The 19,614-nt window shown below is 51.8% G+C and overlaps 1 pseudogene; it reads right to left on the bottom strand.

Annotated features, from left to right (window-relative positions):
* The window catches only part of LOC141264868 (uncharacterized), a 68,268-nt pseudogene that overhangs the window by 23,343 nt on the left and 25,311 nt on the right, over positions 1-19,614 (bottom strand).

Here is a 19,614-nt window from a genome sequence, read left to right on the forward strand (position 1 = left end):
AACATTAGGAGTCTGCAGTTTCTGCCATTGCTGCTGAACCTCAGATTGAAGGTCAGTCACTCTCAGTGGCAACCTCCGCAGTCACTCTGTCAGCACTGCAACGGATCCATGAGCCAGGGGAGAGAAAAAAAAACACACCAAAAAAAACACACACACCCAAAAAAACGCACGTTTCATTTTTTTTTTTTTTTTTTTTAACTTTTTAAATGGTCGGTGATAATGTCATGCAAGGTGACGGAATAACCAAGTGCACAATGACAGGAAGTGGGGAAGGAAGCCCAAACACTAGGGAAAAGGGGGAGTGGAGACCCCCAGGCAGATCAAACAATCACCCTGACTTCCCTATCGTTCCTAATTAGACTCCGCACCTATCGCCGAGCAGAAAACCTAATCCCTGACTGACCTAGCGATAGGCCCTAGGTGTCACGGTTCAACCCCTCACTGTGTCTGGGATGCAGTTACTGACAGCTCAGCCATCTAATCTTTTACGGGGAGGGGGGCGTGCTGGAGCTGTCAGCACTGTGATTGACAGTTTGACCATCCAGCCTGGTACAGGGGCGTGCAGTAGCTGTCAGTGTGTTGAGTGACAGTTCAGCTGTCCAATCTGAGACTGGGAGGCACTGGCTATCTCCAGGTGTTCATTATCCCAGATGACTGCTTGGCTACATAACTGAGCTGTCCTCCCACTTCTCTGCTAGACATACATTCAGCTAATGTGAGGTTTGTTCTCTGTGCCTTCTGTTCTGTTTATTGATCTTCTGTTGCATGACCTTGTATCTTATTCTGACCAGCCGTGTGTTTAACCCCTTCTGCGCTGATCTGATATCCTCCTGACAATGCCTTTGCCTCTTCCCTCTGTTTATGACGGACCCTCCTGGCTTTTGACTTTAGACTCCTTGACTATTCTGTCTCAGGGTTTGGCCGTGAAAGTGACTCAGCATCACAATAGGTAGGGAGCGGATGGGGTGAGCACTAGTCAGTCCCCACTGAAACTAAAGACAAAAAGGTAAACAGACAAGGGAATACACCTAGCTTGAGAAGACACCAGAGAGATCACGCCAGCTATACTTCAAGGGAACTCCAAGAAGAAACTAGCTGACTACTATTACTTCAGGCCTGGACAGAGGAACATAGAGTTAACACCGGTGACTCTCTAGAGAGACTGAAGGTATTTAAATATCCAGCAAGGGTGTGTCAATTAGCAGCAGAAGGTGGAGGTCACTGCTCGGTCCAAGAGGGAGAAGGATATCACTACACTACAGAGATGAAAGGCTCAAGAAGGTGCCTGCAGAGCCAAGCACAATGACCTTCTACAGCTGGATCCAGAACGACAGTCTGTCACACCTGACACACCCGGGACACATATGGACGTTTATTAGGAAGTCATATCTTTGGAGCAAATATAAGGCTGTATTAGCACAGGCAATGTTCTACTTTCTGTTATAAGCTGCTCTGGGCTGTGACAATGAGACAATTGCCCTTCTATAGGATTTTACTGAATCTCTGACTTGCTCACTACTCAAGTAGAGTTGTGATGGCTATACTATAAAACATGTAACAAGCTTTGTTACGTGTTGTTGATGATCTATCATCTTGGTCTCATCATCTCGGTTTCCTGGTGACATTCAAAGCACTGATCGTCTATCCTCAAATAATCCTGTTTTTTGGGTTCCTGTGTCCATTTCTGTGCTGTGTAAATTAACCTGACAGGAGTCTATTCACAGCTAATGGCACCTTAGTCCTAAAATTGGGCAAATACTTTTCTGTCATCAATAATGACAACAGATGATGCAGATATTGGCCCCATTCACACTTCTATTTCACCTCCATATTCCCACTGTATCTTACACCATGTTATAGATGCACAGCGGTGTTATCACATATAGCGCTGTCCCATTATCACCAGATATCAGCTAACCTCCATGTCAGGGACGCACACCGACGACACCGGGGAGATCACACAATATCTCATCGCTGCCGTCACGTCGTCAGAAATTCACAGGATTGAGCAGGGATTCGCGAGCACACGATCCTGACTACTCACTACTTAGCTATCGCCAAGCGAGCAGAAAGCGTATGGCGTCACACCTCCGGACTCCAACTCGTGGAATATGTGCATACCCCACCGTACGGTTACTGCCAGCTTCATGATAGCCCAATTAATATTATTTGCTGCCACCACTGGCCGCGTTTGAACTATAATACACGCTTGGCCGGACGCCTGCTTTCTGGTAGCGTATATGGCTTCGGGGGATAGAACGATTACAGGACAAAAGAAACAGAACTATTAAATTTTATATTTAATCCAAAAGGGAGGCAGTGTTTAGGAAAAATATACAAGATTTTACAAAAGGGGACAATTACAATGCAGTTACACAAAATAATAAGGATTAAAGCAGAAACTTACTATAAGATAGCTGAGATGATTGAGTATAGCTGGAGGAGGGGCTCCCCGATTTGATTTGAACGTTATCGAACGTGATACGTTGCTTATAGTATCTATACCCCTCTGGCAATGAATATGGATCCACCCCCAGTGGATTCTTTTATGCAGAAGGGAGAGACTGGCCCACACACCCTGTGATGACATCACGTGGGCTCGGCTCCACCCTTCATGTTTTTATTAAAAACGCTAATTTCTGTGATAACTCATCCCTGGTAGCTCGCAGTAGCTTGTAAGTGATGCCATCTTTTTTGTTATGAATTTACCTTCATTTAGAGACCACACATGGTGTAGTTGTGGTCTGCTATTTTGTTACTGTTGCACCACAGCCCCACGGAAGGGCTTACAGCGACGGGAAAATATCCATATTGTTCCTTAGCTGACCCTGTCACTAAAAATATGGGTCCCATTATTATCAGAATTATGGAACTTACAATATTCAATATTTTATGTCGGTGCCCAAAAGTCTGGAGACTTCGGTTAGATCCCTTTGAGGCCTAAATGAGTCATTTCCTCTTTCCTTCAATCTCTGGCCTGTGCGATGAGGGACTGCATTCATATGTTAATTGGGCTTGTAGCACCTTTTTGTGCTAGCATTCGTCTACTTAGCCACTTTTCCTGTGTGCTGAGATTCCCATACAGGCAGCTGTGTGGAGTGTCAATTCCTCTCCTCTGCCAAATGGTAGATAAGGGAGGAGGGAATGAAGAGGGGTCTGGGGGAGAGAATTCTTAATATCTTCTTAATATTTCCCTGACACTCCAGCCCAGATTTGTGTGGTGAATGTGGAGAATGCGGCTCATCTCTACATTATGTAATGGTGACTCCTCACCGAGGTGGTTACCTGTGGGAACGTCCCCTTTACTCTGCTCATCACCCCACACATTGCTTTCTTCTTTAGCCATCATGGCTGCAGCGTTATTATTCTGCAGATCTTTTCTCCGGATTTCAAAGCTGTGAAAGAAATAATGTAAAAGTCACAGACGGAAGGAAAAGTCACATGGAGTGTTCTAGATCAGGGGTCTCAAACTCAGCTGGGTGAAGGGGCCGCACATAGAAAAAATTTGAATATGAAGGGCCGCGTTCTTTACAGAAGAAGATTATGTTTTTAGTGATACCATTATTTTTCTATATTACTTTATGATCATCAGCTTTTTTTTGGTGGGCTTTTTATTCTTTTTAATGGTGTTTATCATATGGGTGATGATAAAGCTGTTCCCTTTTTACATAAAACAGCATTTTTGATAGCCAAATATTATTCCACTATTTTTTCATTCTTTATTTTATATTTTCCTTGAAATATTTTCCTTTTTTTTTACCCCAATCGGTACCATACAGCAATATAGTTTTTCAATTAGCTCCATATAGTAATTCTGGCCCTCATCCTGTAATAATGTATATAATCCTGTAATAATGTCCCCTGTACTATAATAATGTCCCCAATCCTGTAATAATTGTCCCCGTTCTGTAATAATGGTCCCCTATCCTGTAATAATGTCCCTCAGCCTGTAATAATGTCCCCAAGCTTGTAATAATGTTCCCCGTCCTGTAATAATGTCCGCATCCTGGTCCCATAATATAGTAATGTCCCCATCCTGGTCCCATCTTCTAATAATGTCCCCATCTTGGTCCCATCTTATAGTAATGTCCCCATCCTTGTCCCCTTCTTATAACAATGTCCCCCATTCTGCTGCTCTTTACACACATGCAAAAAAAAATTCTTCTCACCTGATCTCGCTCCCTTGGCAAGGACGCACATTTAATTGAAAAGAAGCGCTGACGTCAGTGGTCCCTGGCTCGCTGGACGCAATTGTTTCAGGGGCCAAAGGGCCACATAACAGAGCCTCAGGAGCCCCATGCGGCCCTTGGGCCGCGTGTTTGAGACCCCTGTTCTAGATGGACGCATCTGTTACAAGAGCCGTGTGGCACCTGAGATGCCAATCTACGCCGGCATCGTCACCTCCTATATCGCCAGAGCTGCCCACAGAGTCAGTGCGGCAGCGTTAGAGGCAGATGTCGCAGGGGCAGGGCATTATGGCGTTGGGATTTCCTTCATTATTTTGGCTTCAAAATTCGGACGTCCTAACTCTTTATTTTTCCGTTATAAGAGGAATTAATTAATGTTTTTTTCGGAAATGTATTTTTTTAAAGTCTCTTTTTTGAGGTACACATGGTGTATTACTCGTTTTTTTCTTTTTTGGGAGGGACGGGTTAAGGGGGGCATTTAACATTTTTTTTTATTTTTGGTGTTCAATTGTGCTATATGGAGAACCTGTATGGAAAACCTGGGGAGGGTGGGAGAACCTATATGGAGAACCTGGGAAGGGGGAGCAGAAGCTATATGGAGAACCTGTATGGAGAATCTGGGGAGAGAGGGGAAGTTATATGGAGAACCTTTATGGAGAACCTGGCGAGGGGAGAGCTTTATGGAGAACCTGGGGAGGGGTGGGGGAACGGTATAGAGACCCTGGGGAAGGTGGGGTTATAAATGGAGAACCTGGAGAGGGGGGAAGCTGTATGGAGAACCTGGGGATGGGGTGAGAAACTGTATGGAGAACATGGGGAAGGGGGAGAACTATATGGAGAACCTGGGGAGGGGGGAAGCTGTATGGAGAACCGGGGAGGGGAGAAGCTGTATGGAGAACCTGGAGAGGGGGAAAGCTGTATGGAGAACCTGGAGAGAGGGAAGCTGTATGGAGACCCTGGGGAGGAGGGGGAGAAGATATATGGAGAACCTGTAAGGAGAACCTAGGAAGGAGTGAAGGAGAACCTAGGAAGGAGTGGAGAACCTGTATGAAGAATCTGGGGAGGGGGGAGCCTGTATTGAGAACCTGGGGAGGGGGAGCAGAAGTTATATGGAGATCCGGTATGGAGAATCTGGGGAGAGGGGAGCTATATGGAGGACCTGGGAAGAGGGGTAAGCTGTATGGAGAATCTGGGGAGGGAGGAGAAGATGTATGGAGAACCTGGGGAGAGGGGGGAGCTGAATGGAGAAACTGGGGAGGGGGAGAAGCTATATGGAGAATCTGGGGAGGGGGGGAAGCTGTATGGAGAACCTGGGGAGGGAGGAGAAGCTGTATGGATATTGTGGGGCGAGGGGGGAGCAGTATGGAGAATCTGGGGAGGGGGGATCTGTATGGAGAATGGACAGGACGGTGTGGTGGTTCTCATTTGAGGGGGGTGGTGTGACTGTCATATTTCACTAGGACAGAGAGTGTGGTGAGAATATTTTATTGGGGAGAATAGTGTGGAGAATGTGTACCATAAGTGAGACAGATTGGGGTAATATTTTTGCATAGGGAGCACAGTGAGGGGCTATTTATTCAGGGGCACAGCATAAAGCGTATATAGGGGCACAGCATAGGGTTTATTTAGGGCACAGCGTGGGTGATTATCCTTATTTATGAACATTATAATAAGACTAATTTTTAAGGACACCGTTTCGGGATGTGCTGCAGTAGAGCGGAGAAGATGGAAGCCTGCAGAGACATCATAGAGTCAGGTACTTAGATCTGAGGTGCATGTACATTGGTCAGTTGCAGCCTTTAAACGACCGCTGAGCTGCTATATGAAGCCGATCAGCAGTCGCTTAATAACCTGTTTAGACAGAATGTGACCTCACTTTCATGTGCACAGAATAATTGTTAACATGATCGTGTTGCTGAGAACGATGATATATAAAAGGAGTCTTTTACCCCCTAAATGCCAATTATTCTGCATACACATTTATGTAGGGGACATAGCCCAGGCATATGCAGTTTTAACGTAACTTCTTTTTTTATATGCAAATTCGGGAGCTTTTGTGCCCCTTTGGCGAAGCCTATGCCTTGGTGCACCGTTACACGCTCCTATTTGCATATCAAACCCATTCTTTTGTTATAATTCACAGAGGTCCTTTGTTAAGAGAAAGTGCAGTCTAAAATAACTAGCGCTCTGAGTGTCAGTGTGAACTCGCACAATGAGTCTGCAGGCGCGTTCTGATGCCTCTTTGCTGCCAGCTTTTGGCTGAGGAAGAAGGGTGTTGAAGTGAGCAGACATCACATCACAACGTCTTGTCCTCTCCTCACTAAAGCCGCTCGCTCACTACTTCCAGGTGCAATGAGTGGCAGCCGCAGACCGACAGGATCCAGGCGTCAGAACGCACCCACAGCCACGTAGAGTGCACATTCGCACTGACACAGCGTGCTGCTGTGCTCCTCCAGTGTGGGTGCGCAAGTGCAGACAGGTGACCTACAAGATGTTAGACTGTGCTCGCTCTTACTAACGGATCACTATCAAGCCAAGGGACTGGCTTTAAAGGGAACCTGTCACCAGGTTTCACCAATATAAAGTGCGGCTTTGTGTGGATGACGTATCTTATGTTTCCCCCATTGCACTCCTGCGCAGGCGCACTTCCCTCTGTCCTGCTGAGGGCAGAGCAAAGTTGGGTAGTGTGCATGCGCCAGCTTTACCTACATGTCATCAGCGCTCTTGTCTTTCCTGGCTGATGCACACTACAGTATATTGCTCTGCCCTCGGCAGTGCAGAGAGAAGTGCACCTGAGCAGGAGCCAGATTGGGGGATACCATGATGATGAAGTTGGACGCGTCATCCACATGAGGCATGGAAGGACGATGATTGTAAGAAGAGAGGAGGTGCTGGATCAAGACCAGGGATGTCCATTGGACCAGGCTGCGCCGTCTGTGGGTATAATAAAAGCTTTTTTTTTTGTGCCTTGCATAGGGGACATATATACAGCTTTGAGAATGCTGTAACAGACGGCTTATAGATGATGGCTGTACTTTATATGGGGAAAACCTGGTGACAGGTTCCCTTTAATTTTCAACTGTTAGGTCATAACGGTGCACCAAGGTTAGGCCACACCAAGGGTGCATAGAAGTGTCTTCATGTGCATATTAAATAAATGTTGCTTTTTCAGCAAATATTACGCTAAACTGTATATGCCTGGTATTATTTTAGTAGGAGCTACGTCCCCTATGTAAATCTTTATGCAGTCTAATTGTCATTTTGTGGTGACAGTCTGCCTTTCAGTAAGCTGAAAATTAATTTCACCCAACAAATGAAAGTTTTGCTTGTGCATCGGGGGATTGGCAGCCTGTTTAGATAGATTGATCATTAGTTTCCCATTATTAGCTGCAGAGTTGAAGGGGTTGTCTGGTCTAAAAATCCAAATCAGCAGTCAGTCTATGTGACTCTAAGTGACTGCAGACTTGTGAATCCTCACATCACGAAATTCTTGCTGTGAGGATTCTCCGGTGTCAGCATTGGGAATGGCAGTCATGTGACTGCACGTACAGTACAGACCAAAAGTTTGGACACACCTTCTCATTTAAAGATTTTTCTGTATTTTCTTGACTATGAAAATTGTACATTCACACTGAAGGCATCAAAACTATGAATTACCACATGTGGAATTATATACTTAACAAAAAAGTGTGAAACAACTGAAAATATGTCTTATATTCTAGGTTCTTCAAAGTAGCCACTTTTTCCTTTGATGACTACTTTGCACACTCTTGGCAGAAAATTCTTTAAATGAGAAGGTGTGTCCAAACTTTTGGTCTGTACTGTATGTGATTTGCATACTTCCGGCCACAATCCGACTATGCAAGTAAATTGAGCGAGGCCGCGTCCACCTAGCTGGATTGTGGCTGGGAGTATGTATATTGCATACTTGCAGTCACATAACAACCGTTCCCGACGCTGACACCGGAAAATCCTCACAGCAAGCAGTGCGTGCGCTGGGAGGATTCACAGCTCTTATGTCACATAGCGACTGTGGATTTGTAGCTTTAAATCGGACAACCTCTTTATTGCTCCTTTTAAAGGGGGTTGTTTCAAGCTGGAAAGGTGGTTGGATCCCCAGTGTTTCCGAAAACTGGAGGAGAGGTCGATCATCCGCACTACTGCTCCATTCATTCTTAATGGGAGTGCCGGTGATTACTGAGCGCAGCACTCTGCTGATCTTTGGCGTGTCCATTAGAATGAATGGAGCAGTAGTGCGGATGCCTCTGCTCCATTCAACTGGGGCTCTTCAGATCCCTATCCGGATAGGGAATAGCTTTCAAACTTGAGATATCTGCTTATAATTGTATTTGGTGCTGACCAGACAATACGATTGATTGCTGTAATAAACTTAGCAATGTATTCATGTACTGATGGAGGTTCTGATGTTTTACTGCACTGACGGTGGTTCTGGTGATGTATTACTGTATTGACAGTGGATGTGGTGATTTATTACTGTACTGACTGGTTGGGGTGATGTATTACTGTGTTGCCGGAGGTTCTGCTGATGTATTACTGCACTGACGGAGGTTCTGGTGATGTATTACTGTGTTGCCGGAGGTTCTGCTGATGTATTACTGTACTTAGGGAGGTTCTGGTGATGTATTACTGCACTGATGGAGGTTCTGCTGATGTATTACTGCACTGACGGAGGTTCTGCTGATGTATTACTGCACTGACGGAGGTTCTGCTGATGTATTACTGTACTTATGGATGTTCTGGTGATGTATTACTGCACTGACGGAGGTTCTGGTGATGTATTACTGCACTGATAGAGGTTCTCGTAATGTATTACTGGACTGATAGAGGTTCTCGTGATGTATTACTGTGTTGCCGGAGGTTCTCGTGATGTATTACTGCACGGATGGTGGTTCTGGTGATGTATTACTGCACTGACGGAGGTTCTGGTGATGTATTACCACACTGATAGAGGTTCTCGTAATGTATTACTGGACTGATAGAGGTTCTCGTGATGTATTACTGTGTTGCCGGAGGTTCTCGTGATGTATTACTGCACGGATGGTGGTTCTGGTGATGTATTACTGCACTGACGGAGGTTCTGGTGATGTATTACTGCACTGATAGAGGTTCTCGTGATGTATTACTGCACGGATGGTGGTTCTGGTGATGTATTACTGCACTGACGGAGGTTCTGCTGATGTATTACTGCACTGACGGAGGTTTTGGTGATGTATTACTGCACTGACGGAGGTTCTGGTGATGTATTACTGCACTGATAGAGGTTCTCGTGATGTATTACTGTGTTGCCGGAGGTTCTGCTGATGTATTACTGTACTTAGGGAGGTTCTGGTGATGTATTACTGCACTGACGGAGGTTCTGATGATGTATTACTGAACTGACGGAGGTTCTGATGATGTATTACTGCACTGACGGAGGTTATGATGATGCATTACTGCACTGACGGAGTTTCTGGTGAGGTATTACTGCACTGACAGAGGTTCTGATGATGTATTACTGCACTGATAGAGGTTCTCGTGATGTTTTTCTGCACTGATAGAGGTTCTCGTGATGTTTTGCTGCACTGATAGAGGTTCTTGTGATGTTTTACTGCACGGACGGTGGTTCTGGTGATGTAGTCATGTAAATGTTCTAATCTTTAATTTATGAGACTTGATTCTAAAACATTATAAGGTCAGTAAAAAGAGTGATAAAAGGGGAGACAAGAGGCGCAGAGTCTAAGCGTAGATGAATATGTGCATTTGCCACAACAATATTTGTTTTTTGCACTCACCCTTTAGATGTCTTGTGTTTTCACTCAAATGATCTGTATAGTGGATCAGCTCTTTGCAATCCTCCGGTCTGCAGCACAAATGCGGGAACTATGTCAGCATTTGGATAGTGTAGTGGAAAGAAGGTCCAGAGGTACTAAGGGAAAAGGTTCCAAAAAAAAAAACATCGATAGAAACAGAACTGGTAAATTTACAAAAATGAAGACAAAAACAATTCAATCAGATTGTTTTAAAAAATATCAAAGCTAACGAAAAATCAGATAAAAATGATACAATAAAAATATTCAATTTATCTAGATATACTCTCACTAAAATGGAACAAAAAATCCTATCCAAGGGATTAAATTATTGCCCCACACAAGAAGTTAAGGAGTTCGATTTGTTTCTGGATCTAAATGAGTTTGTTGGAAAATTCACTCTAAAACGCCATTTCGCAATACAGGAGCGAACAGCAGAAATAAATCCACCGCCAGACAGAGAATTCACAGTCCCAAACAACAACTGCATTCATAAAGAAGTCCAACCAAAATCCAACTTTAACCCTGTTCACCACAGGGGGTTTAACATTTTTAATTTTTTTATTTTATTTTTTATTTTACATATGTTCATTCTAATATCAAAAAAATATACCATTCTAGTATTCACAATGATGTTAGAGTGTAATGTTGAACAACTATCCACTCTCCTAACCTAATTAGGATGTGGTGTTAATCCTAACTAATCTAACTAAAGTAAGGGAAGGAGAAAGAAGGAAAAAAGGGAAAATAGGGGAAAAAAGGGAAAAAAAGGGGTGGGGGGCAGAGGGAATAAAAAGGTAAAAAAAACATGACATCTTAAGAGTAACCAGTCTATAAAGATTGTCTTCCTTTGCAGTCCTTACAGGTCCATGTTATACCTTTATGAAGGCTGTTGCTGGCAGAAACGTGTTGTTTGTTCTTAGAAAAATCTAATATATATAATTGTCTTATCCCGTCTGTCTGTCTGTCTGTCCAGGAAATCCCACGTCGCTGATTGGTCAGTCCGCGGCCAATCAGCGATACTGGATTTGAGAACAAGATGTCGGCCGTTAGCGGCTTACCCTCACCCGCTCAACCTCACACCCTCAGACACTCACGCTCTGACGCTCACCCTCAGACGCTCACGCTCTGACGCTCACGCTCTGACGCTCACATTCACTCTCTGACGCTCACGCTCACGCTCTGATGCTCACGCTCTGACGCTCCTGCTATGATGCTCACGCTCTGACGCTCCTGCTATGATGCTCACACTCTAACGCTTACGCTCACGCTCTGACGCTCGGACGCTCACGCTCTGTTGCTCACGCTCACACACTGACGCTCACGCTCTGACGCTCACTCTCTGACGCTCACGTTCACGCTCTGACACTCACGCTCTGACGCTCACGCTCTGAAGCTCACGCTCTGACGCTCTGACACTCACGCTCTGACGCTCTGACGCTCACGCTATGACACTCACGCTCTGACACTCACGCTCGGACGCTCACGCTCGGACGCTTACACTCACGCTCTGACGCTCACGCTCGGACGCTCATGCTCTGATGCTCACGCTCTGACGCTCACGCTCTGACGCTCACGTTCACGCTCTGACACTCACGCTCTGACACTCAAGCTCTGAAGCTCACGCTCTGACGCTCACGCTCTGACGCTCACGCTCTGAAGCTCACGCTCTGACGCTCACGCTCTGACGCTCACACTCACGCTCTGACGCTCACGCTCTGATGCTCATGCTCGGAAACTCAAGCTGACACTCACGCTCTGACGCTCACACTCACGCTCGGACGCTCACGCTCGGACGCTCACGCTCTGACGCTCACACTCATGCTCTGACACTCACGCTCTGACGCTCACACTCACGCTCGGACGCTCACGCTCGGACGCTCACGCTCTGACGCTCACACTCATGCTCTGACGCTCACGCTCGGACGCTCACGCTCACGCTCTGACGCTCACGCTCACGCTATGACGCTCACACTCTGACGCTCACGCTCGGACGCTCACGCTCACGCTCTGACGCTAGCGCTCTGACGCTCACACTCTCGCTCTGACGCTCACGCTCTGGCGCTCACGCTCACGCTCGAACGCTCACGCTCTGAAGCTCACGCTCTGACGCTCAAACTCACGCTCTGACACTCACACTCTGACGCTCACGCTCTGACACTCACGCTCTGACGCTCACACACGCTCTGACACTCACATTCTGACGCTCGGACGCTCACGCTCTGACGCTCACGCTCACGCTAGGATGCTCACGCTCGGACGCTCACGCTCGGACGCTCACGCTCACACGCTCACGCTCTGACGCTCACGCTCTGACGCTCACGTTCTGATGCTCACGCTCAGACTCTGACGCTCATGCTCTGATGCTCACGCTCGGACGCTCACGCTCACACGCTCACGCTCTGACGCTCACGCTCTGACGCTCACGTTCTGATGCTCACGCTCAGACTCTGACGCTCATGCTCTGACGCTCACGCTCTGACGCTCACGCTAGGATGCTCACGCTCTGACGCTCACGCTAGGACGCTCACGCTGACGCTCAAGCTCTGACGCTCACGCTCGGACGCTCACGCTCTGACGCTCACGTTCACGCTCTGACGCTCACGCTCTGATGCTCACGCTCGGACGCTCACGCTCTGACGCTCACGCTCTGAAGCTCACGCTCTGACGCTCACACTCACACTCTGACGCTCACGCTCGGACGCTCACGCTGACGCTCACACTCACGCTCTGACGCTCACGCTCGGACGCACACGTTCACGCTCTGACGCTCAGACGCTCACGCTCGGACGCTCACGATCGGACGCTCACGCTCTGACGCTCACGCTCTCGCTCTGACGCTCACGCTATGAAGCTCACGCTCTGACGCTCACACTCTGACGCTCACACCCACGCTCTGACGCTCACGCTCGGACGCTCACGCTCTGACTCTCACGCTCTGACGCTCACGTTCACGCTCTGACGCTCACGCTCAGACTCTGACGCTCACGCTCTGACGCACACGCTCAGACTCTGACGCTCTGACGCTCACGCTCTGATGCTCACGCTCGGATGCTCACGCTCTGATGCTCACATGCTCTGACGCTCACGCTCGGATGCTCACGCTCGGACGATCACGCTCTGACGCTCACACGCTCTGACACTCACGCTCACGCTCTGACGCTCACACTCACACTCTGATGCTCACGCTCGGACGCTCACGCTGACGCTCTGACGCTCACGCTCTGACGCTCACGCTCGGACGCACACGTTCACGCTCACGCTCGGACGCTCACGATCGGACACTCACGCTCTGACGCTCCCGCTCACGCTCTCGCTCACGCTCTCGCTCTGACGCTCACGCTATGAAACTCACGCTCTGACGCTCACGCTCTGACGCTCACGCTCGGATGCTCACACTCTGACGCTCACGCTCTGACGCTCACGCTCTGACACTCACGCTCTGACGCTCACACGCTCTGACGCTCACGCTCTGAAGCTCACGGTCTGACGCTCACGCTCTGACGCTCACGCTCTCGCTCTGGCACTCATGCTCTGACGCTCAGGCTCTGACGATCACACTCACGCTCTTACGCTCACGCTCTGATGCTCACGCTTTGACGCTCACGCTCACGCTCTGACGCTCACGCTCGGACGCTCACGTTCACGCTCTGATGCTCACGCTCACGCTCTGACTCTCACGCTCGGAAGCTCACGCTCGGAAGCTCACGTCCACGCTCTGACGCTCACGCTCACACGCTCACGCTCTGACGCTCATGCTCACGCTCTGATGCTCTGACGCTCACGCTCTGACGCTCGCGCTCTGACGCTCACGCTCTGACGCCCACGCTCACGCTCTGACGCTCACGCTCTGAAGCTCACGCTCTGACGCTCTGATGCTCTGACGCTCACGCTCGGACGCTCACACTCACGCTCTGACGCTCACACCCTCACGCTCGGACGCTCACGTTCACGCTCTGATGCTCACGCTCTGACACTCACGCTCTGACGCTCACGCTCTGACGCTCATGCTCTGACGCTCACGCTCGGATGCTCTGACGCTCACGCTCTGATGCTCTGACGCTCACGCTCTGATGCTCGCGCTCTAACGCTCGCGCTCGGACGCTCACGCTGACGCTCGCGCTCTGACGCTCACGCTCACACGCTCACGCTCTGACGCTCACGCTCTGATGCTCTGACGCTTATGCTCTGTCGCTCTGATGCTCTGACGCTCACGCTCACGCTCTGATGCTCTGACGCTCACGCTCTGAAGCTCACGCTGACGCTCACGCTCTGATGCTCTGACGCTCACGCTCTGACGCTCACGCTCAGACGCTCTTGCTCTGACGCTCACACTCAGACGCTCTTGCTCTGACGCTCACGCTCTGACGCTCACGCTCACGCTCTGACGCTCAAGCTCTGATGCTCTGACGCTTATGCTCTGACGCTCAAGCTCTGACGCTCACGCTCTGATGCTCTGACGCTCACGCTCACATGCTCTGACGCTCACGCTCTGACGCTCACGCTCTGACGCTCAAGCTCTGATGCTCTGACGCTTATGCTCTGACGCTCAAGCTCTGACGCTCACGCTCTGATGCTCTGACGCTCACGCTCACATGCTCTGACGCTCACGCTCTGAAGCTCACGCTCTGACGCTCACGCTCTGATGCTCTGACGCTCACGCTCTGACGCTCAGACGCTCTTGCTCTGACGCTCTTGCTCTGACGCTCACGCTCTTGCTCTGACGCTCACGCTCTGACGCTCACGCTCTGACGCTCAAGCTCTGATGCTCTGACGCTTATGCTCTGACGCTCAAGCTCTGACGCTCACGCTCTGATGCTCTGACGCTCACGCTCACATGCTCTGACGCTCACGCTCTGAAGCTCACGCTCTGACGCTCACGCTCTGATGCTCTGACGCTCAGGCTCTGACGCTCAGACGCTCTTGCTCTGACGCTCACGCTCAGACTCTGACGCTCACGCTCTGACGCTCACACTCGGACGCTCACGTTCACGCTCTGACGCTTACACTCACGCTCTGACGCTCACGCTCTGACACCCATGCTCACGCTCTGAAGCTCAGGCTCTGACGCTCTCACGCTCTGACGCTCACACTTGGACGCTCACGCTCGGACGCTCACGCTCTCGCTCTGACGCTCACGCTCGGACGCTCACGCTCTGACGCTCAGGCTCTGACGCTCAGGCTCTGACGTTCAGGCTCTGATGCTCACACTCAGACTCTGACGCTCACGCTCGGAAGCTCACGCTCTCGCTCTGACGCTCACGCTCGGACGCTCACGCTCGGACACTCACGCTCAGACGCTCACGCTCAGACGCTCACGTTCACGCTCTGACGCTCACGCTCTGATGCTCACGCTCTGAGGCTCACGCTCACACTCTGAGGCTTACGCTCACGCTCTGATGCTCACTCTCACGCTTTGACGCTCACGCTCGGACGCTCACGCTCGAACACTCACTCTCTGACGCTCACGCTCATGCTCTGACGCTCATGCTCGGACCCTCACGCTCAGATGCTCACATTCACACTCTGACGCTCACGCTCGGACGCTCACGCTCGGACGCTCACGCTCACGCTCTGAAGCTCACGCTCTGACGCTCACACTCACACTCTGACACTCACGCTCGGACGCTCACGCTGACGCTCACACTCACGCTCTGACGCTCACGCTCGGACGCACACGTTCACGCCTGACGCTCTGACGCTCGGACGCTCACGCTCGGACGCTCACGCTCGGACGCTCACGATCGGACGCTCACGCTCTCGCTCACGCTCTCGCTCTGACGCTCACGCTATGAAGCTCACGCTCTGACGCTCACGCTCTGACGCTCACACTCTGACGCTCACGCTCGGACGCTCACGCTCTGACTCTCACGCTCTGACGCTCACGTTCACGCTCTGACGCTCACGCTCAGACTCTGACGCTCACACTCAGACTCTGACGCTCACGATCTGACGCACACGCTCAGACTCTGACGCTCACGCTCGGATGCTCACGCTCTGACGCTCACGCTCTGACGCTCACACGCTCTGACGCTCACGCTCTGAAGCTCACACTCTGACGTTCACGCTCTGACGCTCACGCTCTGACGCTCACACTCACACTCTGACGCTCACGCTCGGACGTTCACGCTGACGCTCACACTCACACTCTGACGCTCACGCTCTGAGGCTTACGCTCACGCTCTGATGCTCACTCTCACGCTCTGACGCTCATGCTCGGACGCTCACGCTCAGACGCTCTTGCTCTGACGCTCTTGCTCTGACGCTCACGCTCTTGCTCTGACGCTCACGCTCTGACGCTCACGCTCACGCTCTGACGCTCAAGCTCTGATGCTCTGACGCTTATGCTCTGACGCTCAAGCTCTGACGCTCACGCTCTGATGCTCTGACGCTCACGCTCACATGCTCTGACGCTCACGCTCTGAAGCTCACGCTCTGACGCTCACGCTCTGATGCTCTGACGCTCAGGCTCTGACGCTCAGACGCTCTTGCTCTGACGCTCTTGCTCTGACGCTCACGCTCAGACTCTGACGCTCACGCTCTGACGCTCACACTCGGACGCTCACGTTCACGCTCTGACGCTTACACTCACGCTCTGACGCTCACGCTCTGACGCCCATGCTCACGCTCTGACGCTCACGCTCTGAAGCTCAGGCTCTGACGCTCTCACGCTCTGACGCTCACACTTGGACGCTCACGCTCGGACGCTCACGCTCTCGCTCTGACGCTCACGCTCTGACGCTCAGGCTCTGACGCTCAGGCTCTGACGTTCAGGCTCTGATGCTCACACTCAGACTCTGACGCTCACGCTCGGAAGCTCACGCTCTCGCTCTGACGCTCACGCTCGGACGCTCACGCTCAGACGCTCACGCTCAGACGCTCACGTTCACGCTCTGACGCTCACGCTCTGATGCTCACGCTCTGAGGCTCATGTTCACACTCTGACGCTCACACTCTGAGGCTTACGCTCACGCTCTGATGCTCACTCTCACGCTTTGACGCTCACGCTCGGACGCTCACGCTCAAACGCTCACTCTCTGACGCTCACGCTCATGCTCTGACGCTCATGCTCGGACCCTCACGCTCAGATGCTCACATTCACGCTCTGACGCTCGGACGCTCACGCTCACGCTCGGACGCTCACGCTCGGACGCTCACGCTCACGCTCTGAAGCTCACGCTCTGACGCTCACACTCACACTCTGACACTCACGCTCGGACGCTCACGCTGACGCTCACACTCACGCTCTGACGCTCACGCTCGGACGCACACGTTCACGCTCTGACGCTCTGACGCTCGGACGCTCACGCTCGGACGCTCACGCTCGGACGCTCACGATCGGACGCTCACGCTCTCGCTCACGCTCTCGCTCTGACGCTCACGCTATGAAGCTCACGCTCTGACGCTCACGCTCACGCTCTGACGCTCACACTCTGACGCTCACGCTCGGACGCTCACGCTCTGACTCTCACGCTCTGACGCTCACGTTCACGCTCTGACGCTCACGCTCAGACTCTGACGCTCACACTCAGACTCTGACGCTCACGATCTGACGCACACGCTCAGACTCTGACGCTCACGCTCTGATGCTCACGCTCTGACTCTCACGCTCTGACGCTCACGTTCACGCTCTGACGCTCACGCTCAGACTCTGACGCTCACACTCAGACTCTGACGCTCACGATCTGACGCACACGCTCAGACTCTGACGCTCACGCTCTGATGCTCACGCTCGGATGCTCACGCTCTGACGCTCACGCTCTGACGCTCACACGCTCTGACGCTCACGCTCTGAAGCTCACACTCTGACGTTCACGCTCTGACGCTCACGCTCTGACGCTCACACTCACACTCTGACGCTCACGCTCGGACGTTCACGCTGACGCTCACACTCACACTCTGACGCTCACGCTCTGAGGCTTACGCTCACGCTCTGATGCTCACTCTCACGCTCTGACGCTCATGCTCGGACGCTCACGCTCTGACGCTCACGCTCAGACGCTCGGACGCTCACGCTCTGACGCTCACGCTCACGCTCTGAAGCTCACGCTCTGACGCTCACACTCACACTCTGACGCTCACGCTCGGACGCTCACGCTGACGCTCACACTCACGCTCTGACGCTCACGCTCGGACGCTCACGCTCTGACGCTCACGCTCGGAAGCACACGTTCACGCTCTGACGCTCTGACGCTCACGCTCGGACGCTCACGCTCTGACGCTCACGCTCGGAAGCACACGTTCACGCTCTGACGCTCTGACGCTCACGCTCGGACGCTCACGATCAGGCGCTCACGCTCTGACGCTCTCGCTCTCGCTCTGACGCTCACGCTATGAAGCTCACGCTCTGACGCTCACGCTCTGACGATCACACTCACGCTCTGACGCTCACGCTCTGACGCTCACGCTCTGACTCTCACGCTCTGACGCTCACGTTCACGCTCTGACGCTCACGCTCAGAATCTGATGCTCACGATCTGACGCACACGCTCAGACTCTGACGCTCACGCTCTGATGCTCACGCTCTGATGCTCACGCTCGGATGCTCACGCTCTGACGCTCACACGCTCTGACGCTCACGCTCACGCTCTGAAGCTCATGCTCTGAAGCTCACGCTCTGACGCTCATGCTCACGCTCTGACGCTCACACTCACACTCTGACGCTCACGCTCGGACGCTCACGCTGACGCTCACACTCACGCTCTGACGCTCACGCTCGGACGCTCACGCTCGGACGCACACGTTCACGCTCTGACGCTCACGCTCGGACGCTCACGCTCTGACGCTCACGCTCGGAAGCTCACGTTCACGCTCTGACGCTCACGCTCACACGCTCACGCTCTGACGCTCGCGCTCTGACGCTCAAGCTCTGACGCCCACGCTCACGCTCTGACGCTCACGCTCTGACGCTCTGATGCTCTGACGCTCACGCTCGGACGCTCACATTCACGCTCTGACGCTCAAGCTCTGACGCCCACGCTCACGCTCTGACGCTCACGCTCTGACGCTCTGATGCTCTGACGCTCACGCTCGGACGCTCACATTCACGCTCTGACGCTCACGCTCGGATGCTCACGCTCGGACGATCACGCTCTGACGCTCACACGCTCTGACGCTCACACGCTCTGATGCTCACGCTCTGACGCTCAAGCTCTGACGCCCACGCTCACGCTCTGACGCTCACGCTCTGACGCTCACGCTCGGACGCTCACGCTCGGACGCACACGTTCACGCTCTGACGCTCACACTCGGACGCTCACGCTCTGACGCTCACGCTCGGAAGCTCACGTTCACGCTCTGACGCTCACGCTCACACGCTCACGCTCTGACGCTCGCGCTCTGACGCTCAAGCTCTGACGCCCACGCTCACGCTCTGACGCTCACGCTCTGACGCTCTGATGCTCTGACGCTCACGCTCGGACGCTCACGCTCTGACGCTCACGCTCACGCTCTGACGCTCACACTCACACTCTGACGCTCACGCTCGGACGCTCACGCTGACGCTCTGACGCTCACGCTCTGACGCTCACGCTCGGACGCACACGTTCACGCTCACGCTCGGACGCTCACGATCGGACACTCACGCTGACGCTCCCGCTCACGCTCTCGCTCTGACGCTC

Source organism: Phyllobates terribilis, unplaced genomic scaffold (genome assembly GCF_046119375.1).
Source record: "Phyllobates terribilis strain yellow unplaced genomic scaffold, ASM4611937v1 Scaffold_4__5_contigs__length_816908805, whole genome shotgun sequence".
NCBI lineage: Eukaryota > Metazoa > Chordata > Amphibia > Anura > Dendrobatidae > Phyllobates > Phyllobates terribilis.